A 9,626-nucleotide genomic window follows, 5' to 3' on the forward strand; every position below is an offset into this window, starting at 1 on the left:
TTCGGACAATTTTGCCCTTAAACAAAAAAATCCTCCTCATTCTCACCACTATCCCCCCTGCATCATCAGTCATCACCACTACCACCACCACACCATTCTTTATCCATCCATCAATCTAAACCTATCACAACACCACCCCTTCATCCAAACAACACCAACAATAGCAACAACAACTCAATTTTGAAGTGAAAAAATAGGAAAAAAACTAGACAGCAACAATTCAATGACAACAACAACTCAGAAGTTATATTTTTCATTCCAGACCATCTCCCTGTCGTTCCTTCCTTTCCCTTTTCCTCTCAATTTTACTTTCTTTTTTTTCATCTCTGTCGGCGTCGAGAAGATGAAGGGTTGTTATTGTGAATGATCTTCTCTGCACCCACCCCAAAGGCCCAAACTTTGCACAAAAATCTCACCCTCGTTGAGCGTGCACTAATCGGCACAGCCGGTGGTGGAATCGCCGGTGCCTTCACCTACGTCTGCCTCCACCCGCTCGACACAATCAAGACCAAGATGCAGACCAAACGAGTGTCCCAAATTTACAAGAATGCCCTTGATGCGGTCGTGAAGACCTTCCAGCAAAAGGGTATTCTCGGATTTTACAGTGGCGTATCTGCGATTATTGTTGGATCCATCGCTTTTTCTGCAGTGTATTTCAGAACCTGTGAGTTTGGTAAGTCATTTCTATCCAAAATTGAAGGGTTCCCTTCTGTGTTGATTCCACCGAGTGCTGGTGCAATGGGGAATATTATGTCTTCTGCTATAATGGTACCTAAGAAATTAATTACTCAGAGAATGCAAGCTAGTGCAAAAGGAAGATCTTGGCAGGTTTTGGTGAAGATTTTAAAAAAGGATGGGTTTTTAGGGTTATATGCTGGATACTCTACTACATTGCTGAGGAATTTACTTGCTGGGGTTTTGAGTTATTCATCATTTGAGTACTTGAAAGCTGAGGTTTTGAACACTACTAAGAAGTCTCACTTGGAACCTATTCAGAGTGTGCTTTGTGGCACACTTGCCGGCGTGATTTCGGTTTCTATAACCACTCCTTTGGATGTGGTGAAGACAAGGTTGATGACTTAGGTTCATGGTGAAGATGAAGAAGAAGAGGATGAAGGTGGGAACTAATGATGATGGTGGGATGGGAATTGGGGTGGGGGGGTTAGAAAGTAGGAGGAAAGGAATTTGGGTGGGGTTGGGGGAAAAGACGAAGAGATGCTGTAAAACAGAGTTAATTAATGGATAATTAACCCATAAATGAGAGCTTATTCTAGAAGGCCAAAAATGTAATTTTTATGACTTAATATGATAGAGAATATTGAGATGAAAATTTCGATACCAATTTCGTAGAAATCGGACCAAGATTGGACCGAACAGGCCAAACCGGGCCAACCAGACACATATTGGGCCCTTGGCCCAACCTAACTAAATCAAAACCCTAATTTTCAGCACTCTCTCTCCTCACTTAACACTCATTCACGTTGGAAATAGAGGCACAAGGGGGAAGCTCAAGTTCTAACCCTTGTTTGATCTTCAAACCACCATAACTTTTGATCTAGAGATCCGATTGTCGCACCGTTTGCGGCAATGCATTGAATGCGAAGATCTCTACAAAACCCACTACTTTATTTTTGAGGTAAGCCACGAAATCATTTCAGTTCTTCATCCCTAAATTTCGAGTTCCATGGAGAAATGTGTTGAGATTTTGGGCTCTTTGATGTTGTAGGACCCAACTCTCTTGAAGAAGAAGGTTAATCTTGTCTCCTTGAACCTTGGGTGTGGTAATATTCTTAACCCTAGTGTAATTTGTTATTTTATGATGCTTGGGTATTGAGTTGTGGTGTTTGGGTATGATAATTGTGGCTTAGGTAGTCTGTATGTGAATATTGAAGCTTGATTGAGATTTTGGAAAGCTTGGAAGAGGGTTTTAATGTGCAAAAATCTGTTCATGGAGGTGTTGAGATCTTGAGAGCTTGTGGAAAAGTGGTTTGAAGTGCTCCGGTTGAGCGTGGGAGATCGGCTAAGGTATGGTCTTGGTTTCTTGTATCTAAAATGTAATGTGGTGTGAAAACTTTGGCTAGAGGACCTAAGATAGGCATTGAATTATTGATGTTGTTGGATGGTTGAGATATATGATGTGGTTATATATGTGGTTATGAATATTGATGCCTTGATGGTGTGATATATGAGAAAAAAATGCGTGATGAATGGCTGAGGTTGATTTATGGGTGAAACCATGTTGATGGTAAGTATGATATTGATTATGTATAATGATGGTTGGTTGGGAATGGTATTGATGAAAATTGGGATGAGGAATGATGTATGACATGTTAATGTGTTTGTAAGTTAGCCATTTGATTGAGATGGGTAAAATGGTTGGATGGTAGTTTTGTGAATTGTGGTAAAGTGTTAATGTGTGAGTTGAGGAGGCTTGATGTTGATTTTTGGTATATTTTGATTGATTTCAAAAAGGGTTGAAATTGGTATGTTTTGGTTGATTTTAAAAAGGGATGAAATTGGTTTATTACGAAAATGGCACTTTGTGATTTTGTATGAAAATATAGTTTTTGGGAATACTTTGACGGAGCATAACTTGGATTCCGGATCCCTGTTTTGTGCCAAACTTGTTTAGAAATGAAATTGGATTCGGGATATTTATGCCGTTCGAAGAACGGGCGATAAATGATTTGAAATGGATTAGTAATGCCCGTCGAAAGATTAGGGGTTGAATCTGTGAATTCTGCAGCTTTTTAACTTAGTAAAATTTTTAGCAGAATGTCCCCCACGCGCAGGCGTGACTGACACGTACGCGTCATCTTTTGTAAAAGCACAATCTAAGCATGCGCGTCGGTGCACTGCACCAAATGCCCAGCCATTTTCCTAAGAGTTATGCGAGAACTGTGCCAGTTTTGTGCGTGGGACACAAATACACCCACGCGTACGCGTGGCTGATACGTAGGCGTCGCTTGGCTGTTTTTTCATCCATGCGTGCCCGTGGGTAACGCATACGCATCGATGAAATTTTTGGCCATCCACGCATGTACGTGGCGGACGCATACGCGTGTCCCTGTTTTCATCCCAAAGTTTATTTTTAAGTTTTTAATGCCAAATTTCATACTTCTAAGCCTCCGATCTCACCCCTTGTGTCTTAAATCATTATCATATATCTAGTAATGAGAAAGGAGCTAGGGGATGTGGTAATTTGTGACTGAAGAAAGGGGATAACTAATGATCAATGATGATCAAAGATGATTGTATGAGATACGGAGGATGGCAGTGGAAGTGCTTTACGTGCCATGAGCCAAAGGGTTATATTTTTTGATAAGTTGGCTGGTTCTAGATTGAACTATGAGCCGGATGGTTGAGTTATTGCCGAGTTACGGCGTAGCCATTATTGAATTATGGCCGAGTATAAATGCATATATGCTATTGAATGAAATGTGAATGTTGCACTTTCACTATCTGAGATACGAGTTTCTCTGGAAGAAAGCAGTGGCTAGCCACCACGTGCTCCAGGTGTAAGACCCAGAACCTTTGAAAAGTCTTATTATGATCAAGTCCCAAATCATATAGTTATTTACAGCCTTAATTTCAGAAATTATTTTATTAAAGATAATTAAGGTAAGTTTTGATTTATTGAATTTGAGATGAATTATAATTATTATCCAATTTTATAATTATTGGATTATTTTCTATATTTAAATTATAAAGTTGATAGTTATGAAATAATAGGAATTTTACATGATTTGGATTAGATAAGTAATATTTTAAATATTAATGTTGTTATTTTGGAAAATAGAAAAATTAATTATATTATTTCTAATTTTTAGATTTGGGCATTTTATTGAAAATAATTTGTAAAGTTGATGAGCAAATAGTATTTTCCTATATATAATTAGTGTTGGATTTAATTTGGGTTTCGATTACCATATTAACCCTATTTTTATGTGAAATTACTATATTGCCCCTAACCCTAAGTTTCAAAAATGAAACCCTAATCCTTGTAACCCAGCAACCACCACCCCAACCCCCTTTCAGCAACACAAACAGCAGCACACGGTTTCTTTTCCTCTTTCTCCATGAAAGGAAAGGAACAGAAGCCAAAAGTCAGAGAGCAAAGGAGACTGAGTCACGGAAGAAGGGGGAGGAAAGGAAGACTTGCGTCGGCATGCTGGTCTCACTGCCGCCGTCGTCTGACTGAGGAGGGGGAAGAGCGCTGTGCCTCTCTGTCTCGCCGCCGCTGAACTCACGCACAGGAAGAGATGAGATGCGCGAAAGGGAGCCACTGCGGGGAAGCCATCACCGCCTGCCACCATCGCCGAGCATGGGGCTGCCGTTCTCCTCGTTGCCGACCAGCCCGTCTCGTCGCCGCCGTAGAACCCGTCCCTTGCCGCCGCCATTGAAGCTGTGAACAGAGAAGAGGGAAAGGGATGAGTCACGAGGAAGCAACGCTGCCCTTCCATCGCCACTGCTGCCACGGTTGTGGGAGAGGGTATACCCGTCATCGTGGGTGGTTCCACCGCCCTTGCTGTCGTGCCGTCAGAGTTTGCCGCTATGGCCGCTGGTTTCCTAGTTGCTGCTGTGGTTGGGGGTCTGCTGTGTATGGTCGCTGGAAAACCTTTCTGCCACCGGAGCTACCCTAAAACACCATCGGAGTCTGACAGTGCCGCTGCCGGAGTTCTGAGGCCACCGGAACCACCGCCGGAGCTTCTGGCTACTTCTGCTGTCACCGAAAAAGTTGTCGGTAAGGGTTTCATTTGAGGTTTCTGCCTTTTTGGTTTTCGAGATGGTTTTGATGTTGTGCGGTTTTTCTAGTTGATCCACCAGAGTTTCTGGCCACCGCCGGAGCTGTTGCTGCCGCCGGTTCGAAATTACAACTGCTTTGTGTTGTCATTCCGGTAAGAAATTATGTTTCGAAAAGCCTCGCATTAGTTTTCAGTTGTGTTTGGTTAATAAATGAGTTTTGGTAACGTGGGGTCATTCCTGATTATTATATGCTGCGATTAGTGTTGCTATGGTTACCGCGGGAGTAGCTTGGAGCCAAGGTTGCGGTTGTTGGTGATCCCGGTTTAAGAGAGGAGGTTCCTGTGACGCGTTTGGGTTATGGAATTGCGTTCTAAGGTAGGGGCGCTTTCCAAAAACTATAGTTTATTATTGGAATTATTATATATGGATACTGATGTGAGACAATGTAGTTGGTGATTGTATAAGCCTTATGTGATGTTGATTGTCCTGGATGAATGTAATTATATGTTGAATGGATTATTATTTGGTTTTGATGAATGGATTGTTGTATGGTTTTGTGAAACGAGATGCTTTTGAAGTTGATTCTTTTAAAGCTTTGAAATCGGGTTAATCCGTTGTGAATTGATTTGAGTTGAGTTGATTTTTTGGATAATGTGGGAAGTAGAATACACTTTTCAATTTAGCCTGGTTTACTTTATTTGACTTAGTTTGAACAAACGATTTGTTATTGAGTCATTTCTTTAAAGCTTTGGAAATAAGTTAAATCGGTTTATATTGAGTTGATTTTGAAATAGTTTCCTTGAGATACGCCACTGAGGCGATTGTTGGATTTGGCTTGCTTTTGAATTGATTCTAGTTTTGAGCTGTTGAAAAGGAATGAGGAATGGTTTACTTGGGACCCAAACCGGGTGGTAAAAGTCCAAGTTTTAGGGGAGGTGCTGCTGAAATTTCTATAAAATCCTAATCTTGTTTGAAAAAGTTATTTAAAAAGGGTTGGATTTGAGAAAATGTATTATTTGATTTATTAAGAGAATATTTATGTTTTCAAGCTTAATTTATTTAATGAACTTTATGCGTCGAGTTCGGCTTATTTAGAACTGAACTACTTTTACCGTTTGAATCACTGAAGGAAAGAATGATGCTCTAATATTGATTTCAATATAAAAAGGAGCTTTTAGTGATTTTTAAAGGAACCTAGACTTTTGATTGAGAAATTAATTTTAAGGCGTTTTGGAAGAGTTAGAAAAATGGGTTTCAAAAGAAACCCGAAAGTGGTTTGATTCAAATGAACCGGTTCCGTTTCAAATGAGTTGATTTTTGGACCGGGTTGGAACTTGTGATTTTGTATGGTCGGTTTCATATTAAATTTAGTTTTATTTATTTGAGCTAAGAATCTATGATTTTAAGAGTTTCAATGAATTTTAAAGAAATTAATATAGATTGACCTTCCCTAAAGACTTGGGACTCTGCCGAGAAACTTTGTTATAAAATCCCATTGTGAGATGGGTGATTTTGAATGTTCCCAAAATGAATCTTTAACTTTCCATGGTTTTGGAAGTTTTGGACAGAGAATGTCGAAAGTGGCTTTGTTTTAAAAAGAAAACTCACTTTGAGTAAATTTGACTTATCAGCCTGAGATGATTTGAGAAATGAGATTTTTAAAAGAAGATTTGACGCTTCCGGTGGCTCCAGTTAGAATTGATGATGCTAGTATCAAACGGTTGCGTGGAAAAGAGGTTCCATTAGTCAAACTGGCATGGAGTCGAGGCGGTGTTGAGGAACACACTTGGGAACTTGAGTCGGAGATGCAAGCTGACTATCCGCACTTATTCTCAGGTAATTGAATTTGAATTTTGCGGGAAAAATTTCAAATTAGATGGGTAGAATGTAAAACCCAGTTAATTAATGGCTAATTAACCCATAAATGAGAATTTATTCTAGAAGGCCAAAAATGTGATTTTTGTGGCTTAATATGATAGAAGAGATTGAGATGAGAATTTCGATACCAATTTTGTAGAAATCGGACCAAGATTGGATCGAACGGACCAAACCGAACCAACCAGACCTATATTGGGCCCTTGGCCCAACCTAACTAAACCAAAACCCTAATTTTCAGCACTCGCTCTCCTCACTTAACACTCATTCACGTTGGAAATGGAGGCACAAGGGGGAAGAACATTCTTTCAAGTTCTAACCCTTGTTTGATCTTCAAACCACCATAACTTTTGATCTAGAGCTCCGATTGCCGCACCGTTTACGGTCACGCATTCACTGAGAAGAGTTCTACAAAATCCACTACTTTATTTCAGTTATTCATCCCTAAATTTCGAGTTCCATGAAGAAATGTGTTGAGATTTTGGGCTTTTTGATGTTATAGGACCCAACTCTCTTGAAGGAGAAGGTTAATCTTGTTTCCTTGAACCTTGGGTGTGGTAAGATTCTCAATCCTAGTGTAATTTGTTATTTTATGATGTTTGGGTATGATAATTGTGGCTTAGGTAGTGTGTATGTGAATATTGAAGCTTGATTGAGATTTTGGAAAGCTTGGAAGAGGGCTTTGGTGTGAAAAAATATGTTCTTGGAGGTGTTGAGACCTTGAGAGCTTGTGGAAAAGTGATTTGGAAGTGCTCCGGTTGAACGTAGGAAATCGGCTAAGGTATGGTCTCGGTTTTCTGTATCTAAAATGTATGTGGTATGAAAACTTAGGCTAGAGGCCCTAAGATAGGCATTGAATTATTGATATTATTGGATGGTTGAGATATATGATGTGATCATATATGTGGTTATGAATATTGATGCCTTGATGGTGTGATATATGAGGAAAAAATGCGTGTTGTGATATATGCTTGATGAATGAATGAGGTTGATTTGTAGGTGAAACCATGTTGATGGTAAGTATGATATTGATTATATATAATGATGGTTGATTGGGAATGGTATTGATGGAAATTGGGATGAGGAATGATGTATGACATGTTAATGTGTTTGTAAGTTAGCCATTTGATTGAGATGGGTAAAATGGTTGGATGGTGGTTTTGTGAATTGTGGTAAAGTGTTAATGTGTGAGTTGAGGAGGCTTGATGTTGATTTTTGGTATATTTTGATTGATTTCAAAAAGGGTTAATTTTGTATGAAAATATAGTTTTTGGGCATACTTTGACGGGGTATAACTTGGACTTCGGATTTCCGTTTTGTGCCAAACTTGTTTAGAAATGAAATTGGATTCAGGATCTTTATGCCATTCGAAGAACGGGCAAAAAATGATTTGAAATGGATGAGTAATGCCCATCGGAAGATTGGGGGTTGAATTTGTGAATTCTGCAGCTTTTAACTTAGAAAAATTTTAAGCAGAATGCCCACGCGTTGGCGTGACTGACACGTACGCGTCGTTTTTTGTAAAAGCACCATCCAAGCGTGCGCGTCGGTGCCCTGCACCAAATGCCCAACCATTTTTCTGAGAGTTATGCGAGAACTGTGCCAGTTTTGTGCGTGGGATACAAATACACCCACGCGTACGCGTGGCTGACGCGTAGGCATTGCTTGGCTGCTTTTTCATCCATGCGTGCCCGTGGGCGACGCATATGCATCGATGAACTTTTTGGCCATCCACACATGCGTGTGGAGGACGCGTACGCGTGTCCCTGTTTTTATCCCACAGTTTATTTTTGAGTTTTGAAAGTCAAATTTCATACTTCTAAGCCTCCGATCTCACCCCCTGTGTCTTAAATCATTATGATATGCCTATCAATGGGAAAGGAGCTAGGGGATGTGGTAATTTGTGAATGAAGAAAAGGGATAACTAATGTTCAATGATGATCAAAGATGATTGTATGAGATACGGAGGATGGCGGTGGAAGTGCTTTATGTGCCATGAGTCGAAGGGCTGTATTTGTTGATAAGTTAGCTGGTTCTGGATTGAATTATGAGCCGGATATCCGAGTTATTGTCGAGTTATGGCAGAGCCATTATTGAATTATGACCGAGTATAAATGCATATATGTTATTGAATGAAATGTGAATGTTGCACTTCCACTATCTGAGATACGAGTTTCCCTGGAAGAAAGCAGTGGCTACACCACGTGCTCCAGGTGGAGACTCGATACTCTGCTGACCCTATGTCGTAAGTGTGGCCGGACACTGTGAAAATTTCGGATGAGCTCGCCCCTGTGAATATACACCAGTGAGGGTGTTGGATATGAATTGTGAATATGAATTATATTGAGTATAACTTGAGTTGGGGATGCACGACAGAGGGACAGTCCAATTGTTAGTAACCAGGACTTGTCGGGTTGGCTATATAACCGACATATGATATCATTAGCCATTAGGACAGGCATATATCATATGCATATTATGTGAATTATTTGAGATTGCCTAATTGACTGCATATTACTTGCTAATTGTCTAAAAGCCTTATTTGTTCCTATTTGTATATCTCTTGTCTGATATAAATGTGTTTGCCATATTATAGTCCTGCTGGTAGTTGGGAGGTCTGAAGGATTTGGAAAGGGAAGTATTAGTTAGACTGAAGATCTTTAGTCAGTTGCCTATTGTGGTTTAGTTTGTTTATAAGCTTTGATTTATCTGTTGAAAGTTCTAGGATTGCCTTTGGCTTTTCCAGGACATTACATGTTAGATATGTGGGCACTGTTACCATAATGAAAACCTTCGGTTCTCACCCATGCGGATTTTGTGGTTTTCAGATGCAGGACGTGAGGCTTTTCGCTGAAGCATACTGGAGACTTCTGGATTAGCGAAGATCCTTTATTCTCGGGACTCTATTTTAGTTTTATGTTTTCTCTTAGATACTTTTATCTCCATTAAATAATACAAACTGTGATGACTCCTCTTAGAGGTGATTTTGAAGAATAGGTTTTTTG

At 39.9% G+C, this 9,626-nt stretch overlaps 1 pseudogene; it reads left to right on the plus strand.

Moving 5' to 3' along the window:
- The first annotated feature begins 363 nt into the window (after positions 1 to 363).
- On the plus strand, positions 364 to 1,128 carry LOC127745481 (protein MITOFERRINLIKE 1, chloroplastic-like; annotated as a pseudogene).
- The last annotated feature ends 8,498 nt before the right edge of the window (positions 1,129 to 9,626 follow it).

Source organism: Arachis duranensis, chromosome 3, assembly GCF_000817695.3.
Source record: "Arachis duranensis cultivar V14167 chromosome 3, aradu.V14167.gnm2.J7QH, whole genome shotgun sequence".
Taxonomy (NCBI): Eukaryota; Viridiplantae; Streptophyta; class Magnoliopsida; order Fabales; family Fabaceae; genus Arachis; species Arachis duranensis.